Raw genomic sequence first — 17,378 nt, forward strand, 5'->3', positions numbered from 1 at the left:
ATGGTCTTTTCCAAAAAGACGCGCGATGGTCCGTGTTCAAGAAGGCTCTTCGAGAAGAATTTTTTCTTGAAGATTTTGGTCTTATGACAAAGAAAGTTTTCACTGAATGGGTCGAAAGGCCCAATAAGGGTCTAATCGCCCACTGCTCTTCATCGAGAATTTGAAAGCAAATTTGCTCAACTAGATCCTGACGATCAACAAGGTATGGAAAGCCAGAAGATTGAATTATTTCTAAAAGCTGCAGATTCTTCTCTTCAAGAGAAGCTAGTTGATCGACTTGAAGATCCTGGCTCTGAGACGGGATTGAAGACTGCTTGGAGTGATGTCACTAAAGCAGTTAATATGATTGCTTGAAGAGAGCGGTTGCGCCTAAAATGGGGATCAACCCCTACAACAACTGAATCCATGAAGGAGCCTGTTCCTATTTCTCGACCTCCTATCTCTATGGCCGAGCAACCAAGAAATTCTGTTGTTCCATCTCCAAAGAAGGATGTTATGGATGAGCTAATTAAAAGCATGCGGGATCTCTATCTTAATCTAACGGAGATTAATTCTAAAGTGGAAAGGCTTGATGTGAAAGTGGAAGAAAGGGGACGATCAACTGCCCAAAGGCTTATACGAGAAGGCTTCAAAAGACGCAGTATCTAGTGTGATAGCCTACAACATGACAAGAGGGAGTGCAGTGCATTCCGTGAAGCTGAAGCACAAAAATCAGTCTTTTGGAAGGATGGTAAAATTCATGCAACCAAAACCGGGCTTCCTCTTGAGCCAAACTTTGGCAACGGTGGAATGAAGAAAAGATTGGAGGATTTGGCAACAAGAACAGCCTATGCAGCTGTTGATGCAGAAACCTATGGGCTACAAATTGAGCCAACTAATGAAATTGTTAAAGCATGTAAAACTAATGCAAAATCTAAAGTGTGGGTGCAGGCCTTAGATCGCATGGAGCAAGGCAAGGCAATCAAAGATGATTTAACTACTACTAATCAATGCATCCGAGGAAGAACCGGTCGGACTGAGCCAGTTGATTCATTTTCAGCTTTTGCCCGATTAGTTGAAATTAATAATCATGAAGCCATGATAGAAGAAAAGAGAAGAAGAGATGAAGATGTTGCCGGTCCTTCTTCTTCAGGGCCAACTAAACGCGTAACAAGAAGTAAACCAGACCAACAGAAGGCTGCTGAAAATCCTCCACCCCACCAGAGCTTGATATGGGAGATGCCCCTCAAGCAAAGAAGACAGAAGGAAAAAGAAAAAGCAAACATCCAAAGTTACAATTTGCAGTCTGACATAGAGACCGTAATGGATCTTAAACAGATCCTAGAAGAAAGGATTCTTGGAAGTACAATTGAATTTACATTAGGAGAAATTCTCTGAATTGCAAAACGAGGATTTCATGATGTAATAATTGATGTAATTAAATGAAAAAGACAATATGTTGGTGAGGAAACTGAAGAATCTGTGCATGCTTTTTTGCAAGCACTTCATGTGTATTTGCAGGATGAAGAGAAGCTGAAAACTCAAGGGATTCGATTGGAGGCAATCAAAGAATTGATTGCAGTCATAGAAGCCAAAGATGAAGACATTTATGAAGTAGAAACTAAAGAAGCCATTATGGTGGGGACTTCTCAATCTAAAGTGCATCCCATGCTTAAGAAAGAAGCTCATCTTCATAACATGCAAGAAGAAAGTGATGCTCACTTTATTCCTAGTAGTCACTACTCCCGTACTCATTGGGCAAGGGCGACTCTACTAAAACCGTTGTTAAGATCGGAGAAAAAGAGACTCCATGCATTGCCCTTATAGACCATGGTTCGGAGATTAATGTCATGTCAAGAAGTCTCTATGAGAATGGCAGATGGCCCATTGATGTGGACCCGGGATGGTGCATGAAGGTAGTCAACAACTCTTCTGGCGAACTTTATGCAGCATGCCCTTATGCACAAGTTACAATTGGTAATGCAAAAGATGAATTTCATTTCTTTGTTCAAGATTCCTGCAGCTATCCTATCATTCTTGGACAACCGTTTATTTCTGAGTCTCGATTAGAGACAAAGGTCCTTGATGATGGTTCATCATATGCTCGGATAAGAAGTAAGGATAATGACAAAGCTGTCCAATTCCTGACCATTTGTGTAAATCATCACCGGAATAGGGATCGATTGAGAGATCATCCTGTTCCTCCTAATGCCCGAGAATTTAAGGGTTTTCGGGTAGCACTGCTATAAGTGGAGGCTATGGCAATGCATCATGTCATAAAAAATTGCCTCCACATATAAAGGAGGCAAGGCCAAAAGCTGACTTGCAGGTTTTTACAGCCAATAGTGTGGGCTGTTATAAACAGTTTTCAGCCATGAATAGGGCTGAAAGAAAGTATTTCTGTCATATGGAACAAGAACTGAAGCAAATTGATGTTTTACCTAAAGATGAAGAAATTTCAGGGCTATTTTATGGATTGAATTATAATGATACAATGGCTGAAATTTATACAACCATTCATGCAGAAAATCAAGCTGAAAATCAATCCATACAGGTATGTACATTGGATATGTATGACGTAATTCAAGAATTTGCAGATTATGAAGCCTTTGGACAGCCAAACAAGGATGAAGTAAGAGTAGAAACAAAGTATAAAATAGTTGATAAAAAGGTCAAGCCGGTGGCTACTCCTCTACCACCCGAAAGCGAAGGACTGGCAGAAAGGGTATCCAAACAGCCAAGCCTTTGTGATCCCAAAGATATTGGTCACCAATTTACAGCAGAAAGTCTACAAGAGCTGAAAATTGGTGAAGAATCTTTCCTCTTGCCAGCTGAAAAGCAAATCTTCATGCAGATGTTAAAGAATCATGGCAAAGCTTTTTCATTTCAGCCACATGAAATTGGCTGTGTGGATCCAAGCATTGTGGCACCAATGGTGATTTTTACTGTCCCACACGTTCCTTGGAACCTTAAACTGTTGAGATGACAAGCTCAACACATGTGGACATTGATGATGGACCGCTTGGTTAGATGGGTCCACACGTCTACACTTAGCACGTCAGTGGTCATTATGACTCTCACATGGCCACTGACTCATTACTTATTATATTCAGGTTGTTACACCTATTTACAGCTGGCATAGTTATAGTGCCAGTTGACTAGTGCAGTCGGTTATGCATTGTTTGACTTAGTAGGCCACTTTTCTTTATGTTGTATCTTATCTATACTTTGTGTACATTGAAAAGTGTGTGGAAGAAGAAGGAGAAATCAGCAAGAAAACGTTTTGGCCTCCATCTCTCTTCTTATCTCTTGAGTGAGCTTCTCCTTGTGCATTTTGTGTGTGTTCGGCGCAACATCTTGAGCAAGTCCCCCCACCACGTGATTCTTGACATGGTATCAGAGCCGCGCCACTGAGAGAGGCTGATTTCGAAGGCTGAAGCGAAGGAGAAGAAGCAAGGTTCGAGCAAGCAAGCCACGGGTAAGAAGCTCTCTCATTCTTCCACTCTCTCTCTTGGATAGTCCCTGTGGAGGCACCAGAAGCAGGGTCGAGTAAAAATCTCAGATAGCATTGAGATTTGGTGTGCGGAAGAGCATCTGAGGCCGTTTCAGGCGCCGTTTTAGAGCCGCAAGGTTGCGGACAGCAGTTTCAGGGTACACTGTGATTTCGGCTGTTTTGACCGAAAGTGGGTGCGCAGGTTACAAATTGCGAATCTGTAATTCTTGAGGTGTTTGCAAGAAGCAAACATAAGGTTTATCTGCAAACAAGTTGCAGATTGCATGTGTTGTTGAGCAGACAGTGAAAAAGGCTGCCTGGTGTATTGTTGTGCACTACAGATCAAAGGTTGCAGAAGATTTGCTTGCTGTTTGGTATTAGTTTTGTGATAATGGTAGAGAACAGTGGAAGTCCCATCATTGAGAAGCTCGACAAGAACAACTACCCATCATGGAAGTTCCATGTCACGAACTTTCTTATTGGAAAAGGCCTCTATGAGTTTGTTTCAGGTGAAGAAAAGGAGCCGGAGGTGAGTGATCCTCCAACTGCAGAAGAGACAAAGGCATGGAAGGGATGGAATGCAAAAGATAAAAAGTTCATGTATTGGTTGTCTGCAGTAATTGACAATAATATGCTGGGACACATTAGAAATGTAGAGAATTCATATGCAGCATGGACCATACTTGAAAGTATGTTTTCTGTAAATACAAAGACATGAAAGATTCAACTCAAGCAAGAGTTGAATACATTGAAGAAAGGGAAGATGTCTATCAATGAGTATGCACTGAAGGTAAGGAGCATTGCAGATGCCTTGGCAGCAATTGATGCAATGCCCGATGATGATGATTTGGTGTCGTCTACCTTGGGTGGACTTAACAATGAAAAGGCTTGGAAGTCTTTTGTAACTTTCGTTTATGTTAGAAAGCCATTCCCAGATTTCGACGAGTTGGTCTCCCTTATGATCACTGAAGAGATCAACATGCGGAGTGAGACATCTGAAAGAAGTGGTGAACAGGTCCAAGCTTTCTACTCCAGTTCAGGAAGGGGACGTGGCAGGTTCTCTTCAAGAGGCCGTGGTACAGGACGTGGTAGTGACAACCAACAAAATAGATTGAATCAGCAATTTGGTGATATGCAGGTTTCAGGAGGTCGTGGTAACTTTAGAGGCAGGGGGAGCTTTAAAGGAAGAGGTGGATGGCAGAACAGAGGTTCTAACAACTCTGGTATTGTGTGTCATTACTGTGGCAAAACAGGTCATATTGCAGTCCAATGTTATGCTAAGAAAGATGATATTTGCAGTGGTAAGTTGCAGCAAGGAAACTATGCATCGTCTTCACGACAGAATGAAGACAAAAATGAACATCTGTTTGTTATGCAGCATATGCTGAATGTTGTTAACAGGAAAGGGAACACATGACGATGTTTGGTATGTTGATTCAGGTGCATCCAATCATATGACTAGCCATGCAAAATGGTTAGGAGAGATGCAGGATTTGCAATATGCAAGTTATGTGCAGTCGGGTGATGATTCATGCCACCCAATTTCACATATTGGAAAAGTTTCCTTGTCCTTGCATGATGGTAAGACAAAGAGTCTTTCAGATGTATTACATGTGCCATCTATTACAAAGAACTTGGTGTCAGTGGGTCAGATGGTAGAGCAAGGGCTGCAAGTCAGATTTAATGCAAAGGGCTACTTTGTAGAAGACTTCAATGACAAGTGCAGGTTAGTTGCAAAGGGAAGTAGATTTGGGCATATGTTTACTCTGGATGTTGGAATTCCTACTATGAATGCTGCTATGTATGCTAAAGGAAAAGGTGTTGTTGTAGATATTGAAATTTAGCACAAACTCATAGGACATGCAAATGTACAAAGGCTGAAATTAATGCAGTCCAAAGGGTTGGTTACAGGTTTGCCTACATTTAGAGTTGCAGAATTTCATAAGGTATGCGAAGCATGTCAGTTTGGTAAGTAGGCAAGACAACCCTTTTCACATGACAGAGATGTAAGCAGAAATATCCTTGATGTTGTGCATACAGACATTTGGGGGCCTGCACAAAATGTATCTCTTAGAGGCAGTTCATACTTTGTCACATTCATTGATGATTGTTCTAGAAAGCTGTGGGTATATTTTATGAAGGAAAAGAGTGAAGCGTTTGAGCACTTTAGAACTTTCAAGGCTGTAGTTTAAAGAGAAACAGGCTTGAAAGTAAAGTGCTTGAGGTCAGATGGAGGGGGAGAGTACCTCTCGAATGAGTTCAGTGATTTTCTAAGGTCTCATGGGATAAAGAGACAGTTCACATGCAGGTATACCCCACAGCAAAATGGGGTTGCAGAAAGGAAAATCAGGCATATTGCAGAAGTTGCACGTGCCTTGATGGCTGAAAAGAATATGCCTAAGAATTTTTGGTTTGAGGCTATTCATACTGCTGTTTATATTATGAACAGAACTCCCACAGTTGCAATTCATGGTATGACCCCCAAAGAATGTTTTACAGGTAAGAAGCCTGATGTCTCACACTTGAAAGTGTTTGGTTGCATTGCGTATGTTCATGTGCGAGATGAGTTGCGGAAGAAACTGGATCCAAAGGCTGAAAAGTGTGTCTTTATTGGATACTCTTTAGAGTAGAAAGGGTATCGCTGTTATAACCCTGTCACATGTAAGTTCATAGTGAGCAAGGATGTCATCTTTGATGAAATGAGCAGTTGGTATGCATCTAGTGGTGATGCATTGGATGATGATGATGATCATGACACTCATGTGCAGGCTGAAAAGCAAGAATCACGGACTCTTAGTGGACCACAGACATCATCTGATAGTCCTTGGTCTGGGAGACTAAGGAGTACCTCTACATCTTCAGGTGCATCTAGTAGCACTACAGGTAAAGACAAAGGAAATAATAAAGTGTCAGAAGGCATTGATGCAGTTCTTGATGGAGACTCCAGTGGCTCAGAGAGCTTGGATGATGAGCTTGGCATTCCTTCAGTGAGGACTCCAGGTGTGCAGAGAGCACACGTTAATGCAAAGATTCCATTGAGTGATCCAGTGGTATCCAGGTCTAGCAGGGTGAGATACCCTGTTAAAAGATTTGGTTTTGAAGGTTATGCAGCTCACCATTATGCTTATATGGTGAAACTAGTTGAGGATGTTGAGCCCACATGTTTTGAGGAGGCTGTTGGTCATGCTCATTGGGATGCAGCAATGGATGAGGAGATGGCTGCATTAGAGGCCAATAAGACTTGGGATCTAGTATCATTGCCAAAGGGCAAGAAAGCTATTGGATGTAAGTGGGTTTATAAGATTAAGAACAATGCAGATGGTTCTATTAGTAGGTACAAAGCTAGACTGGTTGCAAAAGGCTATGCCCAGACATATGGCATAGATTATGATGAAACCTTCAGTCCAGTTGCTAGGATGGCAATTGTCAGATGTGTGATTGCTTTGGCAGAGCCAAAGGTTGGAGGTTGCAGCAAATGGATGTGAAGAATGCCTTCTTGCATGGTGATTTGCAGGAAGAAGTGTATGGATCAGCCAACAGGTTATGAAGATTTAGAGCATCCCATGTATGTGTGCAGGTTTAAGAAGGCGCTTTATGGGCTCAAATAAGTACCTAGAGCATGGTCTGACAAGATCAGAGAGTATCTTGTCAATATTGGCTTTTATGTTTCTGATGCTGATCACTCACTTTATGTGAGAAAGGGAGATGCAGGTTCGGTCATCATAGTCATCTATGTGGATGACTTGATTATTACAGGTGATAGTGATAGTGGGATTGCTAAAGTCAAGTACTTCTTGAAGAAGAAGTTTGAGATGAAGGATTTAGGTGAGCTAAGGTACTTCCTTGGCATTGAGGTGATCAGATGTGATGATGGTATATGGCTGTCCCAAAGACACTATGGCTTGGATATGTTGTCCAAGTATGGTATGACTGCATGCAAACCACTTTCAGTCCGGTTGGAGCAGAATGTAAAGTTGAGTGCTGATGTTGGGGATGAGATAGAAGACCCTACTATATTGTTCAGGAGGATAGTGGGGAGTTTGATCTATATGACCATTACAAGGACAGACTTGAGCTACGCTGTTGGTCTTGTAAGTCAGTTTATGCAAGTACCTAGAAAGCCACATTTGGATGCAGTCAGACGCATATTGAGATCTGTGAAGTCCACATTACATTATGGACTTTTCTATGAGGGAGGTACAGATGTACAGGTGTTTGGATACACAGATGCAGATTGGGCTAGTAGTATGTCTCATAGAAGATCTACTAGCGGATACATGTTCTCTCTTGGTAGTGCAGCAGTTGCTTGGAGCAGCAAAAAGTAATCTACAGTTGCTTTGTCGAGTACAGAGGCTGAGTATAGAGGTGTTGTTGTTGCAGCATGTGAGATAGTATGGCTACAAAAGTTAATGGTTGATTTGGATGTGCAGGTGGAAGGTTCAATTGTCATTTATTGTGACAACATGAGTAGTATATAGTTGGCTAGGAACCCTGTGTTCCATGCCAGGACAAAACATATTGAGATACACTACCACTTTGTGAGAGAGAAGGTACTAGCAGGTGAGATTGACTTGGTGTATGTTAGCACACAGGATCAGATAGCTGACATCTTCACGAAGGCATTGGGTACAGAGAAGCTTCAAAAGTTTCGAAGCTTACTTGGAGTTGCAGAGATGCAGTTGAGCTTGAGGGGGAGTGTTGAGATGACAAGCTCAATACATGTGGACATTGATGATGGACCGCCTGGTTAGATGGGTCCACACGTCTACACTTAGCACGTCAGTGGTCATTATGACTCTCACATGGCCACTGACTTATTACTTATTATATTCAAGTTGTTACACCTATTTACAGCTGGCATAGTTATAGCGCCAGTCGACTAGTGTAGTCAGTTATGCATTGTTTGACTTAGTAGGCCACTTTTCTTTATGTTGTATCTTATCTATACTTTGTGTACATTGAAAAGTATGTGGAAGAAGAAGAAGAAATCAGCAAGAAAACGTTTTGGCCTCCATCTCTCTTCTTGTCTCTTGAGTGAGCTTCTCCTTGTGCATTCTGTGTGTGTTCGGCGCAGCATCTTGAGCAAGTCCCCCCACCACGCGATTCTTGACATAAACCAATTCCGGTACCAAGGGCTCATTTTCCTAAATTATTGGAACTTCTAAATGAAAAAATAAAAATGCGAATATTGGAGCCATCTTTAGCTCCATATTCCAACCGATGGTTTACCGTAACTAAGAAGAATGGATCTTTGCGATTCATTCAAGATTTACAACCTGTCAATAAAGTCACTATTAGAAATGTTGGATCATGGCCAATTGTTGATGAATTTGTTGAAGCTTTTGCAGGAAGAGCAATCTATTCCATGGGGGATTTATATTCAGGCTGTGACCAATTTCAGCTTGCTTTGGAAAGCCGAGACATTACCACAATGAAGACGCCTCTTGGCTTAGTCCGCATGTGTACTCTACCTCAAGGGGCTATGAATTCAGTAGCTCACATGATGAATGCCATGCATAAAGTATTGAGGGATTATATTCCTCAATTAACTCTTCCTTTCCTTGATGATGTTCCAATCAAAGGATGTAAAGTTCATGAGAAGAATGAATAACTCAATGAACTTGGATGTCGCAAGTTTGTTTCCGATCATATTAATGATTGTGCTCAAATCTTGTCTAAATTAGAAGAAGTTCATCTTACTCTTTTAGGTGCTAAATTTATTTTTGGAGTTGAAGAAGTTCTTGTGGTAGGGCATATGTATGGTCCATATGGCCGAAAGCCTTCTCCATCCAAAATTGATGCTATTAGTAAAATGCAAGAAATATGTACAAATGTTTCAGAGGTGAGAAGATTTCTTGGTGCATGTGTCTTTTACCTTATTTGGATACCACATTTTGCTCATGTTGCTGAAAATCTTTATCAACTGCGCGCTAAGAAAAGGCCAAAGGTTTATATGGGAAAAAGAACATACTCAAGCTATTCGAAAATTGAAGAAATTGCTGATTTCAGCTCCCACCTTAAAGAGGGAAAATTACTCTAATGGACAACCTATTATACTCACAGTGGACACAAGTCCTATTGGAATAGGATGGGCAGTTGGTCAAGACGACCTTGAAGGCAACAGATATGCAATCCGCTTTGGAGCGAAGGTTCTTAATGAACGACAAAGAAGGTATGCTCAAATTAAAAGAGAGCTTTGGGGAGTAGTAACTGCATTGAAATGTGACCGGGAGTACTTCATGGGTGACATGTAATAGTTGAAACAGATTACCTTCCACTTTTGGGCATAATTGCCAACTGTTCCACTCCCGACATAGCTATGCTAAGATGGATAGCTTATATTAAATCCTTAAATCCTGATTTGAAACATATTGCAGGAAGAGATAATCCAATTTGCTGATATGCTTTCACGTGCCAGATATAAGGATGAAGAACAAATGATGGATGAAGAAGAATCAAAGTCTATAAATGATGCTGTAAATGTAGGTACAAATCTGAAAACAACAAGTACATCTGAATCTAATGATGATTCAGCAGTCAAAAATGCAGGTATAAAAATAATTACAAAAATTACAATAGGTTCAGCTGCTAAAACAAATTTTACATCAACAAGGAAGGATGAAACAACCAAAGAAGGACAGTGGGCAGCTGGTAGACAGCATGCTCAATGTTTTGTCATGGTTTGTTCACACTTTAAAGAGGAATATTATGCAGAGGATTGGCTAAAAATTGATCAATTTTTGAGCACTATGACAAAGAAGGAAGATTGGTCTAATGAAGAGTTCAAGAGAATTAAGAGAAAAGCTTATGGCTTTTTTCTTAAAGATGGTTACCTTTGGAGGCATGCGAAAAAGAAAGGAATTCGTGTCTTGGGAGACAAAAAGACTCAAAGACAGATCATGCAAAAATTTCATGAAAGCCTATTGGCTGGTCATAGAGGCATATGGGGCACTTTTGCCAAAATAAAAGAGAAATTTTGGTGGCAAAACATGTATAAAGACATTGAGCATTTTGTTGAGTCTTGTCATGTTTGTCAAATGTACTCTATGGTTAAGCATAGAGATGGGCTTCAGCCTACCTATCCTTTATCCATTCACTATAGATGGGTTATTGATTTAGTAACCATGCCTACAGGAATTTGGAACATGAGATATCTAGTACTTGCTAGAGAAGATCTCACAAATCAAGTGGAAGGAAAAGCCTTGACAACAAAGTCTACTCAAGTTGTTTGTATATTTTTACTTGAAGAAGTATTTTGCAGCTATGGATGTGTTGCCAAAGTAACTGCTGATAGAGGAGAATTGGATGCTGATGAAGCTCGCCATTTCTTTGCTCAATTAGGGATTAAGTTATCTCTTACTTTAGCATACAACCCTGAAGGCAATGGTAAGAGCGAAAGAGGTCATCAACCAATTCTTAAAGCTTTAGCAAAATCTTGCAAAGGAAAGATAAGGGAATGGCCTAGAATGTTACCATTCGCATTATGGGCTGACAGAACTACCCATAGTGCAATAACAGGTTATATGCCGGCAGAACTAATATATGGACATCCACCTATTATGCCTATTGAGGAGTCCATTGTCACATGGAGTATCTTACCTTGGGGTGAAGGCATGAATAGAGAAGAATTGCTGACTCTACGCATAAGGCAACTTGAAAGAAGGCCAGAAGATGCCAAGACAGCCATTGAAAGGTTGAAAACAACAAGATTAAAGAATAAGAAGAGGTTTGACAAGCATCATCGACTCCGTCCAAGAGCTATTCAAGAGAATGATTGGGTACTTGTCTATGATATCAGCTTGGACAATCAATATAGTGCTCATAGAAAAGTAGCCAAGCGATGGTTTGGACCATATGTTGTAAAATTAGTACATAATAATGCTACTTACTCTTTGACTGAAATGGATGGGACCATGATAAAAATACCAATGCCGGGAAACGAATCAAGCTCTTCAAATGAAGAGAATCTTCAACTTATGAGCTTGATGACTTAGATATGAGCCATCTACTTGAAGACAAACATGAAGAAAAAGACTTAGAGGATGAAGATGAAGAAATATCAGATGAAGACCCTCCTTAACCTAAAATTTTGTGAAATAGCACATGCCGGAGGATGTGCAGGTTAGGAGGGGGTGAATGTCAAAGATTTTATTGTTCATAATATAAATCATGGGATTCTTATGAACACAGAAGCACTTCACTGGGATTTATATGATGAATTTGCATACAAAATTCAATTATTGTTACCCAAGAACCAACTTAATTACATAAGTTCTTTTGCATCTAGCATATAATTTTCAGTTGTACCATGTATATTGATTTAAAAAAATATATAAGTCTATGGGAACCTACAACTTGGTCAACTAGAAGTAATTGATAGTCTGCATGATAAATCACATTGATTCAAGTGCAAAAATATGGTTAGAACTCAAGAAAAATGCCAAAAGTCCACTAGGTTCATGGGGGACCTGAAGTAATGGACTAATGTGACCAACAAGTGACCTGAGTAGGTCAAAAAGTGACCTGGGCCTGAGTAGGATGCAGCCCACATTTTTCGGCACAAAATGCGGGCCTGTACAGCCTGACTGCAAACTGGAGAGAGCTAGAGCCATGGTGCATGCTTTGGAGCAAGCAAATTGGAGATTAACAGGAGCTGAAGATGAAGATACAAACACGGTGAGATCTCCACTTATCCGTCCATTTGGTCTGACAAAAATGCATGATATGACAGTCTATAAAAGGGAAAAATCTGAGAGAAAAGTATTCAGCCTGCTCTTATGTACGTCTTCTCTCATTTTGTCTACCTTATTCATGGTCCAATGAAGCTTAACAAGTGACTTTGGGGCAAGCAAAGAGTGAGGATTTTGAAGGTGTATGGGCTGTTATGGGCTGAAATAACCAGTCATAAATAGGGTAGCCCACTGTTCTTGTCCATTTTTATGAGCAAACAAGAGATTTATGTGGTTGTAATAGAAGAAAATGACCTCTTTTCATCAGGACTTTACTCATTAATGATTAGAGGAGCTTATTCATGAGTTTATGTACTCTTTTTGAGCTTGATTATGGGCTGGAATTTTTTGTTTTAAAACAGGGCTGAAGTTAAAATTATGCTCCTTTAGTGCATTTCATGTACCATTGGCCCAAATCTTGAATGTATTTGAAGTCTACCGTCATAATACTTGTTTCCTAGAGTTGAAATCCATCTATGTACTTGAGATAAAAGCCATTAGAGCTTGCATTTGATATTTGTATTTGGATTAAGAATCTGAGTATATCCTTTATGTTACGGAATATGTTTCCAAAAGCATTTGATGTAATCAAGATAGAGTTATTTATTCCATACATGTATGCTAAATACATAGAAAAAGCTTGAATTCTTCTTCCACATCTAAATCATTTCTAAAACCCGGATCTTGTCAAACTCCAATCTTTTTCCCTTTCCTGAACTTTGAATCCCATACTCCTCTTCTGCACTAAGCCCCGGTGGTAGACCTTCAACCTTTAACACGACGACAACGTTGAAAGATGGCCAAGACATCAAATTTCTACTTTATGGGATGCACCCAAACCTTATGTGAATAATCGTCAATAAATGTGACAAAGTACTTTGCACCCTCTAATGACTAAAAATGCATGGGTCCACATACATTTGAATGCACAAGAGCCAAAGGCTCACCCATGCATGGAATACCAAACGTTTTATGTGAATTCCTGGTCTAGCTTTCATATAAGTAGTGATTGCATGACTCAAAATGTAAGCACTCAAAAGGCAGAAGATACTGCAAAGCACTAAGCATTTTCATTCCCTTAAGTGACACATTCCCAAGACGAGCATGCTAGAGAGATACATGTGAGATAAAACCCACTAACAAAAAACATGGTCAATAGTACCAGATACAACCAAGGGCTAGAGGCTGCCAGAGTTGACACCTCTTGCAAGAATAAGCATGTCCCCACGGGTTATCTTCCATGCAGAATCACCAAAGTAGATATGATAACTTCCATCATCAAGTTGCTTAGCAGAGGAATAGGGCTTTTAGTTAGTACTACGAGTACATGATCATTATGCATAACAAAAGTGCTACCAGAGGGAAACTATACACGGACATTACCAATTCCAATAATAGCAAGAGACCAATCATCACCTTAGTGCACAAAAGAAAATACATTGTGATAGGTATAAAACCACTCATGGTAGGGGGTCACATGAAAAGGCACACCCGAATCCAAGTGCCAACACTGTGCATGCATAGAATGAGCCTTGGTCAGCTAAGAGGCATCACACAAAGAGGCTGCTAATATGTAGTCACCATTGTAATCCTCAGGATGCATGACATTTATCTCCTCAATCATTACATTGGACTTTGCAAGTATAATACTATGATTATTGGATTTCTTAGACGCTTTCTCTTTTCTCTTTTTCTTGTGCTTGTCATCCTGCATCTTATGGCATTGTGGCCATATGTGTCATGCTTTCCCATAATAATGGCATACGTCCATGGGACTTGCTACGTCCATGTGACTTAGACTAGGACTTTTGAGAGTCCTTCCCATTAGATGATCATTATCTTTCTTGCCACTTCTGCCACCTTTAATGGATAAGGCTTGTGAACTATGAGAAGCATCATTGTTTTTCTCGCTAATTTCTTCAATCAAAAGAGCACTCTCTACATCTTTCAATTTTAGCCCATCAAGTTGTTGGTACAATTCATAGTGCAAAATACGTCCCAAGACTTAGGTAAAGTGCCAATAAAAAACAAAGGATACAGATTATCCTGAAACTCAATACCCTATTGAAGCAGATTCTTCATCATAGAATAAAACTCGCTAAAGTGAGCAAATAACAGGATCCTCTCCTTCTTGAAAGATCCATCAACTATTTAAGCCAATACATCTGCAAAGAAGAGCTCTGTTTTGCATAAAGTTCCTAAATATTTTCTCGTAGATTCCATGCACTCTGATCTTCATCTTCAACAATATTATTGTGGACCTCTTCATAGAGTGATAAAATGATAGTGGACTTGCATAGTGTATCTAAATCAGCCCAGTCATCACCATCCATGTTCTTGGGTTTAATACCCTTGTTTCTTAGTAGCTTAATCATCCACTAAGAAACAAGGGTTTAATACTCTTATTTCTTAGTGACTTAATCTGCAATTTCTATACCAAAACGTGCCATATTTGAGACATCAAGTATATATCATCGAACATCTAACATCCAAGTAGGATACATATGGAGCATAAATCCCAAAGTAACTCAAGCCCATAAAGCATAAAGCACTAAAGCTTCCAAAGTCAAGTAGCTGGCAACCAAATAGAGTGTGCAAGATCTCCAAAATGCTCAAATGCAATCACACAGATGAAGCCCCAAATGATGGTTCAACATAGATATTCCAAGTAGCATCCATTTCTGACATAAGCATCAAAGCATGAAGTCTAGATGTCAAGCATAGACAATAGGCATAAATTGTCACAAAGAATGCCAATTGTAGTCCAATGCCAGTTAGTGTAGACCAAAATAGAACTTAGTCACTGCTCAAAAGCATTCCGGAACCAAAACAAAGCATTTTCCAACCTCCATATACATCTATATGGTCAAATGAATCACTCGAGAAGCACCGGTAGCAATAGGTAGAGCATACACTGATGACCAAATAGGATTTAGCCCTGGTTATTATAGCAGTAAATTCATTGTCAAACCTAAGTCAATTAGTTCTCAAATCAAGCTCAAAGCCACCTCAAATCATGGGCATATGATATATCAGTGTATTAGCATCAATGGTAGTACACATCAATAGTGCATATAGAACACCCGAATCATAGTTGGGAGCAATAGGTATATAAAATCCCTATTAAAAGTGGTTTAGTATTACTGTATACAACAATTAATACACTATCAAACCAAGCTATTTCTATACCAAAAGCAGCTCCAAATCCAATCCATAACATGGGCATAGCATTCCCGTACATGTACACATTACCTTGTCATAACCAGGCATCATAAGACCAATAAAGCTAACCATATAAGCATCAAAAGGGTGCTACCCTATTTTATGATAGTTTGTGCACTGTTATAACATTCCAAAACTAAAGGTTAATGCTTGAATCAAATGCCAAGAGAGGAAGGATCAATGACAAGGATCAAAACCAAGTATACAAGTGCTCGTGTATAACTGCCCAATGAAGAAGATATGTTGTATAAGAGATGAAAAATGTGAGCTGCTACTAAAAGAAGAGCATGTTCCATGCAATGTGAAGTTGCACCAACAAGGTGAGGGCTATGAGGGGCTACTCCAACTTGCTCAAGAAATCTCAAACTTATAGGAAGCTCGAATAGAGTAGCTATGGTTGCCAACAAAGAGATGATTGCTGTAGGTATTGAAAGGTGAAAGTCCATCCATGAAGAAGAGCTGGACTTTGAACATGACCACACTAAAGAAGAGCAGCTGCATGTGCCAAGTCCCAGTCTGCAACCACAAGCACAACTTGAAGAGTAAGGGGAGGAAGCCATATCACCTGAAAGAATGGTGGAAATGAGGCACAAACAAAGAGAGAAAGTAGAACTAGCATGTAGAAAGGTCCAAGCCAAGCTGTTGGAAGTTCCATGTGGCCATCCTCAAGGAGAGGAGTGTGACCCTATAAATTGGGGCCATGAACTTGTAGTGTGGGAATAGTGGAAAAATCAAAACAGCCCCTTCGAATTCACCTTCATCTTCCCTTGAATGTTGGATAGGGTATTATCTCCAAGGGTGGTGGAGGAAATGATAAAGCTCTCAATGGCAAGGTGTTGGGGAAGAGATGGTTAGAGGAGAAAATGAGACACCCCATGAGGTAGAAACAAGAGCTTGCAGATTAGTATATATGTGGTGGTAGACTCATCAAGGCATCCCATTTCATTCCAACCAAGACCCAGTTTACTGCCACTCAAGTAGCCAGTTAGTTCATGGAGCAGATCTTTAGACTACATGGATTACCGCGGATGATTGTTCATGATAGAGACTCAAAGTTTATGAGTATCTTTTGGTAGGCGGTATTTAAATCTATGGGTACTAAATTGGCTCCTTCTACAGTCTATCATCCACAAATTGACATTAGGGCCAAAAACGCTTCAAAAAATACACTTTTGTTAATCACGGGATTAAGAAAAGGGCCAAAGAGAGTTTTCCACGTGTGCAAGAATATGGTATTCTTGTTTCCTCTTTTTTGGAGATAGTAGAGTCAATTTCGTGATTCTTTCCTCCTTTTTAGCCAAAATCTCCAAATTCGGACATGTTTTGGTAGTCCCGAAGTCCTTATTTACTTGTAAAATCTGACAAATGACATAATAAAGTTGCTGTGAAGTTAATGATGATTTTTTTGAAAGTTGAGAACTTTTTGGCGCCCAATATATTTTCATTAGTCTTCTTAATATTCCTTTTTAGTTCATTCACCTTTCTCGGTGAGCTTCTTTCTCTACTTTTTAGTTCATTCATCTTTCTCAATGAGCTTCTTTCTCTACGAATTTAATTGAAGTATGGCATCCAGAAGGCGCTCTTCTCATTTAGTAAACTCTTGCACTGTCTATAGCCACAAACTTGATGAAAATTGGGAGCCAAAGATCTTTAGTATAAACGATTAGGTTGCCATGCTGCCCTCTTGCAAGGACTCTCACAAGGTGAAAAGAAAAAAACGAGAGGATACTAAACATCACTGGAAGGAACGTATCATTTCTTTCAAAATTATGCATGAAGGGTGATTTATCAAACTGCAACATGTTTACATGGCGAAGGATATGCACTTGCCTCCAAACGAGCGTGTTTCGCAGCAAACACATTGTAAGACTTGAGTTGATAACGTATGTAATTTTTTTTCATTTAAGTACTAATAATGAATTCTTGGTTGTAGATATATTTCTGTCAACAAGTAC

This window comes from Lygodium microphyllum, chromosome 17 (genome assembly GCF_053477565.2).
Source record: "Lygodium microphyllum isolate KBCC chromosome 17, Lygodium_microphyllum_v1.1.10, whole genome shotgun sequence".
NCBI classification, from domain to species: domain Eukaryota; kingdom Viridiplantae; phylum Streptophyta; class Polypodiopsida; order Schizaeales; family Lygodiaceae; genus Lygodium; species Lygodium microphyllum.